At 40.4% G+C, this 14,076-nt stretch overlaps 1 protein-coding gene across 5 annotated transcripts in view; it reads left to right on the forward strand.

Annotated features, from left to right (window-relative positions):
* Positions 1-14,076, forward strand: part of CEP83 (centrosomal protein 83) — a 138,724-nt gene that overhangs the window by 1,338 nt on the left and 123,310 nt on the right. The window lies entirely within an intron of this gene.

Below are 14,076 nucleotides of genomic sequence, written 5' to 3' on the forward strand. Positions count from 1 at the left end.
TAAAAAAAAATACTTACTTAAAACTACTTTATTGCTAAAAATGCTAACCATCGTAGGACAACACAGGGTTCACACAAACCTGCATATGTCAAATAGGCACTGTCTGAAATGCAGTAAAGTGAAGCACAATGGAATGATTATGCCTGTAGTTAGTTTTTAGACCACTTTTTCGTGGTATTTTGAATGCAGTACCCCTTCAAGTATATAAGAAAGTAGTTGAGAACATTTGAGACCCCATGAGACTAAAAGACTTCATTGAAATCAAACTGTTAGTACTGGGAATTGGAACTTTTAAGGGTTATGTTCTTTACAGCATGCCCTAACTATTTAAAAAATCCTATGAGTCAGTTTAGTCCTTTACTGCCCTTTTCTTTCCTGCATGCTGATGTTGCAGTAATGAAATATTCAGGCAAAACAAGCAAAGAAGAAAAATCAAGAATGACTCATGTTGTGTGATAAAATCCTTAGTAATCAGAGATCAGCATTTTGTCATGGGAAGTTCTAATTAAGAAAGCTTAGAAGAATGAAGAGGTCCTGTCGTGGCACAGGGGAAATGAATTTGACTAGGAACCGTGAGGTTGCAGGTTCGATCCCTGACCTCGCTCAGTGGGTTAAGGATCTGATGTTGCTGTGGGCTGTGGTGTAGGCTGGCAGCTGTAGCTCCAATTGGACTCCTGGCCTGGGAACCTCTAAAAAGCAAAAAAAGAGAAAAAAAAACCTTAGAAGAATGAAATCCCAACAAAAAGATTAGAGGAATGAAATCTTAACAGAAGGATTAGGGAATTGTCAGAATTCTTTGTATGTGTGTTTCCTAGGTACTGTCTCTGCCGAAAGTAAATGAGTTTTATTTTAACTTTGTCATACATAATGTATTAGGTTCAGCAAGTAATTTTCTCAAGTTGTCTGATCTGTATGTACTTTTAGGGAATGTATATGAATCTATGTAAAAATTTTCCGCAAGTACTTTTTTGTTGACTGAAGTTCACATTTATTTTTTATTTTACTTTTTTGCTTTTTAGGGCTACACCTGCAGCATATGGAGGTTTCCAGGCTAGGGGTCGAATTGGAGCTGTAGCTGCTGGCCTATACCACGGCCACAGCAACATCAGATCCCAGCCACGTCTTCGATCTGCGCCACAGCTCACAGCAACACTGGATCCTTAACCCACTGAGTGAGGCCAGGGATCGAACCCGCAACCTTATGGTTCCCAGTTGGATGCGTTCCCGCTGTGCCACGACGGGAACTCCAATGGAACTCTTCAAAATCTTATCACATTTTACCTTTTCAAGTTTATATTTTTGTAGAAAAGTTATGCTCTGACCAACTGGTTTCTTCACTCTTTTCTAAATGATGTGCTTTCTCCTTTTCTTACCAGTTTTCATGTCATTCTACCTAACTTGCCTGATTTCTTTCCTTCTTTCCTAAGATCTAAGTTGTACTCTTTCTATAAAGTTCAACTGTGCAAGGGAGGAAAAATTCTTTACCCTTTTAGGGCCTCTGGCTGGGCCTAAGAAGTAAAGTAATGTGATACAGATTAAGAGGAGAAAAGCATACACATTTAAAAATTTTTTTAGGAGTCCCTGGCTATGGTGTCAATGGTAGTGGCTCCGGTTGCTTCAGAGGTTCGGGGTTCGATCCCCAGTCTGGGGCAGTGTGTTAAAGGATCTGGTGTTATCACAGCTGTGGCATAGGTTGCAGCTGCAGCTTGGATTCAATCCCTGGCCTGGGAACTTCCATATCTGTGGGTGTGGCCATAAAATTTAAAAAGAAATGTTGAAAAAAAATTTTGACATGGAGAATGAAGACCTGAAGAAGTGACTGGAGGAGAAAGTTTTTACAGATCTTCCTCGACTTACTGTGGGGTTACCTCTCCCATTGTAAGTTGATGCATTTGATAAACTTAAACTACTGCACATCACAGCTTAGCCCAGCCTGCCTTAAGTGTGTTTGGAGCACTTATATCAGCCTATGATCGGGCAAAATCATCTACCACAAAGGCTTTTTTAGTAAAGATTGGAGTATCTCATGTTATTTATTGAATACGGTGGTAAAAGCGAAAAATAGAGGGGTCGTATGGGTCTAGAATGGTTGTAAGTACGTCAGTGTTTACCCTCTTGATCCCTGCGAGCCAAAGGGTGTCAGGCAGGGAGGGGTACATTGTAGAGAAATGACTAGCAAGGTAAGGGTTAGTTTAACAAGTTGTGTGGACTTCTCGGCTTTGAGTCCCTGTCTCTGGCAATAAGAATGTCTTCTTCCTGGTGCAGAAAGGGTACCTCGCACATAAGAGTTTTCTCTCTTGCTTTCTGGAAGCAAAGGGAGGGTCAGCGTGCTCTGGGCATCTCCTGTTTCTCAAGTGCCTTTAATGCACATCAGAATGCCCAGGGGCACGTTTTGGGGTAACGTGCGTCCTGAACTCCACCTCCGAGGTCCTATGGAATGTATTTGTCAGTCATACTCATTTGATACTTTGTGCTGTGTTGTTTTGTCATTTCCCTGTATGTCTTACCTTCCCGAGTAGACTAAGCTCTTGAGGGGGAGGACGTCAGATCTCAGGGAGCTGTGTGTCCTTGGTGTCCTCTCCGTACAAGTTGCTGAATACATGTTTATTAGCGAGGAGGAATGTGCACTTCTACTTCTTTCACTCCTCCCTTAGTGCAGTGGAAACGAAAATCTCCTGAGAGAGTAACTGAGGAGGGAAGGGCACCCATAAGCCATATATAAGAAATTCCAGAGGATTCCTTAGAATTAGAAGTAAAGGTTCTGTTCCTAGAAAGTGTGAATATTTGAGAATTTCCCATGACGATATGAGAAATAAGGTCTCCCTCAGGAATGCTGGCACTGTTCCCTCAGGGGCTTGGGAGTTTGGTGAGTTTCCTGGTTCTTCTTCAGTAGAATCTTGGTTTTAAAAAATACTGCTAGGGGAGTTTCCGTCGTGGCTCAGTGGTTAGCGAATCCAACTAGGAACCATGAGGTTGCGGGTTCGATCCCTGGCCTTGCTTAGTGGGTTAAGGATCCGGCATTGCCATGAGCCGTGGTGTGGGTTGCAGATGTGGCTCGGATCCCGAGTTGCTGTGGCTGTGGTGTAGGCTGACATCTTCAGCTCTGATTCGACCCCTGGCTTGGGAGTGTCCATATGCCGCAGGAATGGCCCAAGAAATGGCAAAAAGACTAAATAAATAAATAAATAAATAATACTCCTGGAGTTCCCATTGTTATAAGCCAGGCTAGCATCCATGAGGATATGGGTTTGATCCCTGGTCAGTGGATTAAGGATCCTGCGTTCCTGTGAGCTGTGGTGTAGGCTGCAGACATGGCTTGGATCCCATGTGGTTGTGGCTGTGGCGTAGGCCGGCAGCGGCAGCTCCGATTCGACCCCTAGCCTGCTTTTTTTTTTTAAAAAACACTCCCCCCCCCCTCTGTTTCCCCCCCCACCTCCTTCCATTCCTCCTTCCCTATTTCCCCTTCTTGCCCCTTTCCATTTACTTTTTACCTAGTAAAGACTTAATTTATGAAATTGTCAGTCCTTTCATTTGGCCCTCATAAACTAGCAATTCTCCTCAGTTGTATATTTTTCCATCAGGACTGCCTCTCTGGGTCATGGAAAGACCACAGACTCTGTAGTCAAGCACTTTTAAGTTTGACGGAGATATAATCCAGGAAGAAAGAAATTAAAGTCATGAAGTGTCCAGTTATTTGTTTTCTGTATATGATAATTTCACATTGTTTTTGGGTTAAAGTTAATAGAGTTAGGAGGAACCTAAACTGAGCCATTCTTTGTGGAAAGTGCTTGTCACTCTCAAAATAATGTCTTTAAAGGAGTTTTAGGCAATTTTTATAGTGTTACTATAAATCCTATATCTCATGCTTAGGAGAAAGGCTTACTTCAGTTAAAGGTATAAAAAAGTTGCTTCTCAGAGTACTTTCATAAATCTTGGTTTGATTCATTTGTTGCTTGATGAGCTGGCTGTCTTGGCTTCTGAGTTGTTGCCCAGTAACACAATTGCAGTGGAGCTTAGCAACCAGCGGAAACACTAGCATTGGACTCGAGGGAATTTCGACGTTGGAGTGTCTCTCTGTCTGTCTGTCTGTCTGTCTGTCTCTCGCATTCACAGGCAGTCTTTCTCACCTGAATCAGACTAAGGCAGACATTTGAGGTATGGTTAAACTGAAAGGACATATGACATAATTAAGTATATATTTTTTGAGTGCTGATGAATTACAACTTTCGTGTTCTTTGCATAGAGATACATGATGAATATATGTTGAATTATGGTGTGTGAAGCATGTGAAAAGACTGGTTCAATTAAAGATTCGTCTTCTGGGCAGAAAAACTATTAGGTAATAATTAACATGAGAGTTGTCCAAAAGTGGTAATAGTCAGCCAGAGCTGGGGTAGGTGATGTCGAAATGGTTCTTCGCTGGATAACATTTTTGTATTTCTTCTGGGGGTTCACAGTGTAGATCAGTCAGCATGATTTAATAGGCACCACGATTTTGTGGCAAGAGAATGATGACTCAGGTGACCACGGCTTGACTAAGTCACTTAAACTTTCTTGGCATATTTTCCCATTTGAAAAAATAAATTCCTGGAGATTTCTCTCAAAATTGTCTCCTTCCAATTTAATGCAAAATGTATTTCTTCTGTTCATTGGTTTAGTCAGTATTTGAGTGCCCATTCATTACGTGTCTCACACTCTGCTAGGTACAAATCTCAGGTAGCTTGTTTGGTGGGAGAAATGGATAAAGTAAGTAATTGTTGGTGATACGAGGTGGGAAGTGCTGTAAAGATAGATACAGGTGTGTCGTGCGGGTGTGTAGGGAGGACATCCGGCCTCAGCCTCGAACTGCAGGCGGACTGCGCTGCGGTGGGGGCGCCTCATTAGCTGCCTGGAAGGGCAGGCTGCGCGTGTCCAGAGAAGTGTCCGTCCCGGCCTGGAGGGAGTTGGTCAGTCAAGGAAAACGAGGGAGACGTTTCTCAGTGGGTGAGACGGAGTCAGAAGTCATCAGCAATAGCGCTGGTAGATCCTGGGTGTAGGCAAGAGCTGGTGAACATCAGCGTGTCGCGAGTAGGTGGGAAAGAGTAGGGAAGAAAACCAGAGAAGGGTGGAGTTTGGAAGTTTGTTTTTTTTCATTTTTGGTCTTTTCGTCTTTTGAGGGCCGCACCTGTGGCATGTGCAGGTTCCCAGGCCAGGGGTCTAATCGGAGCTGCGGCCGCTGGCTTACGCCAGAGTCACAGCAGCGTGGGATCTGAGCCGCGTCTGTGACCTACACACACAGCTCGTGGCAATGCCAGCCAGACCCTTAATCTGCTGAGTGAGCCCAGGGATCAAACCCACGTCCTCGTGGATGCTAGTCGGGTTCGCTAACAGCTGAGCCACGATGGGAACTCCTTGAAGTTTATTGATTAAATGGAAGTTGCTAGTCAAGAACCATTGTGTAGCAATATAAATGTAAACCCATCTGTGCCAGGAGACTCTCTACAAAGATCTGAACTTGGGGATCTCTTAAGTCTTGGGTTAGCATCGTAACACAGAGGAAGAAGTGTGTTCTGGAGCCTGACTCCTGAGACTGAAGATTAAAGTCTTGGCTCCAGCACTTTGGCAGCTGCTTGACTTTTTGGAAAAGTTGCTTTATTTTAGGGTCCTCAGTGTCTTCTTGTGTAAAATGATACTCCCCCCTCCCCCCACAAGAGTCATATGGAGTAAAAGATACATGCTGTAATGCCTGACTCAGTGTTAAAGGGCACTTGTTTGTTTGTTTGTTTTTTGCTTGTTTAAAAGCCGCCTCTGAGGCATATGGAGATTCCCAGGCTAGGGGGCTAATCAGAGCTACAGTTGCCAGCAGCTGTAACGTAGCAAACGTAGGATCTGAGCCGTGTCTGCAACCTCCACCACAGCTCACAGCAATGCCAGATCCAAACCCCCCTGAGGAAGGCCGGGGATTGAACCCGAAACCTCGTGGTTCCTAGTCAGATTGTTTCTGCTGCACCACAATTGGAACTGCAGTGGGCACTTGTTAAATGTTGATGTTTATCCATTCCAGTATTACAGACTCTTAGGAATTAAACTTTTTTCTGCTTCTTCTCCCTACGTCTCATCATAATCTTTTATCCTTCAAGATCTACCAGAATTCTTGCCTTTTCTTTGATGCTGTCAATATAGATAATAACTCCAAATTTTCTGTAATGAAATTAACATATTCTCCAATACCTCAGAACTTTCATATTCTTTTATTTTTAACCTTAAGGAAATTTTATTATCTCACATATAAGATGTCTGCAGGTACTTGGTTCTAGGAGTCTCAAATCAGTGGCTCGATGACATCGTTAAGAACCTGGATTCTTTCTTTTTGCTTGGCTATCCTTTGACTTGAGGTTTGATTACAGCAGTCCAATCATCACATTTCCTTAAGTTCAGAAGAGGTAACTTCTTTACCCAAATTGTAAGCATTTAGTGATTTTTAATACATTTATAGAGGTGTACAAATTATAACAAGACAGTTTCAGAACATCTGCGTTAACCATCCCCTCCCCAAATTCTCTCAAGCTGTTTGTAGTCAACCCATCTCCCAACCTAGTCCCAGCAAACCACTTACCTGCTTTCTGTCTCTGTACTTTGTTTCTGCTGGACATTTCATATAAATGAAATAAATATATATACTAGTCTTTTGCATTGGGCTTCTTTCATTTTATTTTTTTATTTTTATTTATTTATTTTGTCTTTTTAGGGCCACACCTGTGGCATATGGAAGTCCCAGGCTAGGGCTCCAGTTTGAGCTGCACCTGCCCACCTACGCCTACGCCACAGCCACAGCAATACCACAGCTCATGGCAGCGCTGGATCCTTAATCCATTGAGTGAGACCAGGGCTCAAACCTGTGTCCTCATGGGTACTAGTCATGTTCGTCACCACTGAGGCACAGCTGGAACTCCACTTCTTTCACTTGGTGTGTGTGTGTATCTATCTATCTATAGTTAAATTATATATAAATAATTTTATATGAATATTTTTTTTTGGGCATGTAGAATTCCCAGGCTGGGGATCAGACCCGCACCACAGGAGCAACCCAAGCCATTGCAGTGACAATGCCGGGTACTTAACCTGCTGAGCCACGTGGGAACTCCTTCACTTACTATTTTTGAGGTTCGTCTGTGTAGCATGTGTCAGTGTTTTGGTTTTTTTAAATTGCTGAATAGTATTCTCATATAGATATGCCACATTTTATTTATTCATCCATTGATGGACTTTTTGGATTATTTCCACATTTCGGCTATTTCGAGTAATGCTGGCATTATTTTGTGTGAGCATGTATTTTAATTTCGCTTGAGTAGATTCCTAAGAGTGGGCTTGCTGAATCATACGATAAGCTCGTGTGGTATAATACATTTAGTGTCGGTTCCTGGTTGCTGACAGAACTCCTAAAACCCTGGGAATTTGCTGAGTGATAAAGCGTATCGTCTGTTATTGCTCATGAGCTCCTTTTGGTCGCACCTAAGTTTATGCTCATGGGATTTAGAAGGGGTCCCTAGAGAGCTTCAGAGGAGACAGGTCATCAGAAAGACTTAGTGGTGAGAGGGTTGGAATTTTCACTATCCTCCAGAAGAGGGAGGGGAGAGTAGACCTCTATACAAACTCTTGAATAGTGCAGTTTCTGGAGCTTCTGGACTGATGAGCCCAGGTGCTAGAAGAGCGGCCTTCCCAGAGGGCAGAAGCTTTGCGCCTCTTTGCCCAGCCCTTGCCCAATGCTAGTCTGTTCCTGAGTCGCATCCTTTATCATAAAGCAGTAATAGTAAACTGTTTTCTTGAGATCTGTGTGTTGTTTTAGGAAATTATCAAACCTGAGGAAAGGGATGAGGGAACCCCTGACCTAGAGCTGGTTGGTCAGAGGTGGCAGCCTGGGACTTGGGGCTGGTGTCTGAGGTGGGGGCGGTCGTGTGAAACTAAGCCCTTAAACTGTGGGGTCTGCACTAATTCTGGGTAGTTGGCATCAGAATTGAATTACATTTTAGGACACTCAGGTTGGTGTATGTAGAGTTGGAGAATTGGTGGGTGTGAGGAAAGCTCTACACGTTTGGTGCAAGGCGTGTTTTTACTTTGTTTTTAATCTTTTAAGAAACTGCCAGAATGTTTACGGAAGTGACTAGTTACATTCCAATCAAAAAGGTGTATGGTTTCCAGTTTTCCCCACATTCTCATCAACACTTGGTGTCATCATTTTGATTATAGCCATTCTATTGGGTGTCTAATAGTATCTCATGATTTTTAGTTTGCATTTTCCTAAATACAGGTGATGTTGAGCTTTTCATGTGCTTGTTAGCCACTTATAAATTTTCTTTGGTGGAACATCTATTCAAGTCTTTTGACCATTTTTTAGCATTTTTTTTTTGTCTTATTGAGTTATAGTAGTTTTTGATATGTTCTGGATACAAGTCTTTTATCAGAGATTTGCAAGCCCTGTGGCCATGGAGTTTCCAGGCCAGGCATCAGGTCTGAGCTGCAGTTGTGACCTATGCTGCAGCTGTGGCAATGCTGGATCCTTAACCAACTGTGCCGGGCTGGGGATCAAAACTGCTCCTGAGCACCGCATCCTAATGCTCCTGAGACTGATTCTGTTGTGCCACAGTGGGAACTCTGTGGCAAAAGATTTTGAATTAGTAATTTGGAATCCTCACCTCTTTTATTTCTATTCAGGTTTTCTGTTTCTTTTTGAGTTTTGATACTTGTGTTTCTAAGGATTAGTCCATTTCATTTAAATTGTCTAAGTTGTTGATATAAAGTTCCTGTTTCTAAAACTCATGTAAATTACTATAAGTTTGTTAATGCTATTCCTTCTTTCATTCTTTATTTTGATAAAATGTATCTTTTTCCAATTTTCTTGGAGAATCTAGCTGTGAATTTTGCTGATCTTTTCAAAGAACCAAAAATCAATTATTTCATTGATTTTTTTTTTTTTCCCTGTTTCATTGATTTCTACTCCTGTGGGTTTTTTTTTTTTTTTCCCTTTTTCTTGTTTTGGGGTTAGTGTGTTTTTTTTCTTTCCTGTGGAAACTTAGACTGTTAATTTGAGACCTTGTTTTCTGATATGTGTTTAAAAGCTATAAATTTCCCTCTAAGCACTGCTTTAACTGAATTTCATAAATTTTGATATGCTTTTTGTTTTCCTTCAATTCAAAATATATTTAAGCATGATAATGTGAGAAAAAAGAATGTATACATGTATATTTGACTGGGTCACCTTGCTATGCAGTAGAAAATTGACAGAACACTGTAAATCAGCTATAATGGAAAAAAATCATTATACAAAATATATTTAAATTTTTTTCTTGTGATTTCTTTGATCCTTGGGTTATTTGGGAATGTGTTGTTGAATTTACCAATATTTGCCAGTGTTCCTAGATTTCTTTCTCTTGTGGATCTTTAAATAAATTCCATTATGATCAGATTGTTACCTCTAATAATTTTAGTATTTTTTAGTTTATTGATACTTAAGGTCCAGCATATGATGTATGATGGAGAATGTTTCATGTGTGCTTGAAAGGAATGTGTATTCTGTAGCTTTTGGGTGGAATATTCTGTCAGTTCTGTTGTACCATTTTATTTCCTTCATTGATTTCTTTTACTATGTTATTTTCATGGTGATCACTTTAGGGGTTATAATATGAATTTTTAACTTATTACAGTCTTCTTCGGAATAGTACTAAGTTAATTCTGGTATATTGTAGAAACTTTACTCCAGTATAGTTCTTTTTTCTTCTTCCTTTTTTATGCATTCATATTAAAAGCAACTTGAATTGTTGCTTTATACAATCCTATTTGTTTAAAAGAAATGAAGAAAAGGGAACAACTGTATTTTTAGTTTTTTGTAATTACCTATATAATTACACCTTATAGCATGCTTTATTTCTTTTAAAATAAAAGTGGATTTGTTTTTTTTCTGGTGTGACTTGTTTTCAGCCAGAAAATCTTTTCGGTATTTCATGTCAGGCATTTCTGATAGCAACAGTTTCTCTCAATCTTTACCTGGAAATGTCTTTATTTCACTGTCATTTTTAAAGGATTGTTTTGCTTAATATACAATTCTTATTTGAGAGCTTTTTTGTTTTAAATTCCAATTTTTTTCCTGGCCTCATTCTTTCTGATGGGATGCTACCCGTTAATCATTTAATTCTCCTCCTATAACTGATGAATCATTTTTCTTTTGCTCCTTTTAAGAGTTTTTCTTTGTCTCTGTTAGCCTTTTGATTATGGCATGTCTTGAAGTTGATATCTGTGTTGGGTTTTCTGGGCTCCTTTGATAGATAAATTGATGTTTTTCATCAAACTTAGAATGTTTTCAGCCATTATCTTTCCAAAATCTTTTCTGCCTTTGCTTCTCTTTTTTTCTAGAACTCTCATCACATGTATGTTGACAGGCTTTGTGTTATCTCACAGATCTCTAAAATTCTTTTCAGTCTTTTTTTTCTGAAGAGCCCCTCTGCTCTTCAGAATGGATACTTTGTGCTGAACTATCTTCAGGTTCATATGTTCTGTCCTCTGTCATCTGAAGTCTTTTGTTGAATCCCACTTAAGTTTTTATTTCAATAATTATACCTTTCATGTTTAGTGTCTCTATTTAAAAAATAATTTTTATTTCCTCTTAGAGATTTTCAGGCCTTTGAGTCATTGTCGTAATACTTTCATTAATTTTTTTTTTTTGTTTTTTTTTTGTTTTTGTTTTTCGTCCTTTCTAGGGCCATGCCTGTGGCATATGGAGGTTCCCAGGCCAGGGGTTGACTTGGAGCTACAGCTGGGCCTATGCCACAGCCATAACAATGCCAGATCCAAGCCTCATCTGCAACCTGCACCACAGCTCACAGCAATGCCAGATCTTTAATCCACTGAGTGAGGCCAGGGATCGAACCCACAACCTCATGGTTCCTAGTCGAATTTGTTTCTGCTGCGCCACAATGGGAACTCCTCATTAAATTCTTTAAATTTGGTCTCCAGAATTCCTGTTATGGCTCATTGGTAACAAACCTGACTAGGATCCGTGAAGATGTGGGTTTGATCTCTGGCCTCAGTCAGTGGGTTAAGGATCTGGCATTGCCTGTGAGCTGCAGTTGTAGTTGGCAGACATAGCTTGGATCCCGAGTTGCTGTGGCTGTGGTGTAGGCCGGCAGCGGCAGCTCTTATTTGACCCCTAGCCTGGGAACTTCGATATGCCATACTAGTTCTTTGAACATATAATAGCTGCTCTGAATGTTTTGCCTGCCAAATCTCATAGCTGGGGATACCCAGAGATAGCTTGTCTTTGCTTTTTTCTTCCTGGGAATGGGTCATACTATTTTTTGTTGGTTTGTTTTTGCTTATAATTTTTTGTTGAGTACTGGACATTTTAATAATATTTTGAAGAAGCTCTATATATTTTGACTTTTCTCTCAAAAATTGTTTTTTGCTTTGTTTGTTTGTTTAGTAACTTGCCTGGTCTAAATTTTTGAAGTCTGTTTATTCCACATTGTGTGGTTTTTAATGTGTCTGTTGTTTTTTCTTTATTTTTGAACTTGGCTTTCTCTTTCTGCATAACTTAGTGTTCAATCAAGGGTTGTTCAGAGGTTATGTTCACACAGTTTGGACTGATATGGCTAATGCTGATACTAACATGGTCCAAATTGCTGATGGATCTGTGTGGGCTGGGGAGTGTATGCAAATACAAGTCCTTTTCTTTCTTTTTTTTTTCTTGTGGTCTTTTTAGGGCCTCACCTGTGGCATATGGAAGTTCCCAGGCTAGGGGTCGAATTGGAGCTCTTGCTGCTGGCCTACGCCACAGCCACAGCAATGCAGGATTCAAGCCACATCTGTGACCTACACCATAGCTCATGGCAATGCTGGATCCCTAACCCCCTGAGCAGGGCCAGGAATCAAACCTGTGTCCTCATGGATGCTAGTTGGATTCGTTACTGCTGAGCCATGATGGGAACTCCCATGAGTCATTTTCAAGTCTGCCCTGGCTTTTACTTTCCACCAGTTTCTCTTGCATGTCTTCTGTACATGCGCGTAGCTCTGTTGGTTAAGGATATGGGAGTGACCGGGCTTGCTTCAGTCTCTGGTGCACACGCGTCCAGTCTTTGTTTAACGTGGGCTAGTAAATAGTTTGTTAAACCCTCTAAGCCTTCTTTTCTCCCCAAACTCTTGTACAATCCAAATTCTACCTTGTCTGCCATTTTTTTGCTTGCCTCGTGAATTTCTGCAACCTCAGGCTAAAGGTGCCGTCGGCCCTTGCCGTTAGCTGCCGCAGAGAGCTCCCCTTTAACTGACAGTGTTCCAGAACAACAGCCTACCTCCCTCAAGACGTGCTGGTGAAGCCGTGTTTTACAGTCTTCCCTGCTCTTGTTAAACTTGTAAGCAGCCAAAGAAAAGACTGCTGTAGACTCACGTTCCTCTGATCCAGAGTTCAGTTGTTTTTGCGAATAAACACTTCTCAGTTTGTTGAATACCTTTGACTGAATTCCAGAGCACTGACGTGTTTGTTTTTTGGCTGTTTTCTGGAGAGGATTTGTTGACCTGCTCATTCTCTCATCATAGAGGTAGGAGATCTGTTTTTTGGTTTACATGTGGCATTCTCTCTCAGGAAGATAAAGCTTGTCCCGTCTTTCTTTTATATTACTCACATCTTTTGTACAATATTAAATGTTTACTAGTCACTCCAAATGTACTTGAGTTAAATTTGCTGATTTTTCATAAAGCATCAAATTATAAGGCATTTGGGGTTGGGGAATTCAAAGGCCTCTGTAGTTTCTTGCTTTCTCTGCCCTTTTGATAAGTGGAAGAAACTGCTTACCTTTTATTTAGCAAGTGTTTATTGACTACCTGTCATGTTCCAGCTGTTGTGTAAGGTTTTGGGGAGTAGAAAGATGACTAAGACATAATCTCTGATCTCAAAGACGTCTTGGCCTAGTGAAGAAGGTTGATATACAAATAGCTGATTATAATGGGGTAAAGTAAATGCATTGATAGGAATAAATATATGGCTTTATGGAAGAGCTCCCAAGGACATTTACCTCAGAATTGGCAGAAAGAAAAAGGAGAGCATCCAGGGGTGACTTTCAGAAGGAAGTAATGACTGAATTGAATATAAAAATTGAGTGAAGAGTGAAATTAGGAGATTGCATTCTAGGAGGAGAGATCAGCATGGTGTGATAAAGTGTGATGTGTTCAATCAACTACAGGCGGTTTAATGTTGTTAGTTTGTAAGCACATATCGGGGAGTTGTGAGAGATGAGGACAGAAGGGTAGAGAGGGCCCAGATTGTGAAGGGTTTTGTATATTATATGAAGAAGCTTGAATTAACCTTTATTGGCCAATTCTGCAAGAGCGTGAGTGGTAAGTACTTCAGGATTCTGACAAAGTTTGATTTAAATTTTGTGTAACTACATTTTTAGCTACAAAAGTCACAGTAAAAGGTACATGTATATATTTTCAAATGTGCCGGATTTTATAATATTGGAAACCAATAGCATATTAACTAATCTAGAATGAAAAACCTGAGGTGTCTTTAAAATAACATCTTATGACCTTAAAATTTTATTAATATACATGAATAAAATGACAGTCTGTTTTGTGTCTTTGGGTGTAGGATTTTTTTTTTCTTTGTAGTTTCCAGTCCATTTGTGGATGGTTGATCAGCAGTTAGTTGTAATGTCGATATTTTTGTGAGAGGAGGTGAGCTTGAGTCATTCTACTCTTAACATCTTGTTTGTGAATGACAGTCTCTTTTAAATAATGGATTCTGTAGGTAATTTGAAAAAGAAGCTCAATTGCTAATTTTTTTTTGATAACTGCTATTGTAGACAGAAAGCAGTCATATCGATAAGGGAATTTTTTTTTTAACTCAATTTATTACATTTATAGTTGTACAATAATCATCACAATCCAATTTTATAGGATTTCCATCCCATACCCCCAGCACATTCCCCTACCCCCCAACCTGTCTCCTTTGGAAACCATAAGTTTTTCAAAGTCTGTGAGTCAGTATCTGTTCTGCAAAGAAGTTCAGTCTGTCCTTTTTTCAGATTCCACATGTCAGTGAAAGCATTTGAT

This window comes from Sus scrofa, chromosome 5 (assembly GCF_054392235.1).
Source record: "Sus scrofa isolate SSC_HxYL_T2T_F1_AM1 chromosome 5, Sscrofa_HxYL_maternal_Yorkshire_Landrace_v2.0, whole genome shotgun sequence".
Taxonomy (NCBI): Eukaryota; Metazoa; Chordata; class Mammalia; order Artiodactyla; family Suidae; genus Sus; species Sus scrofa.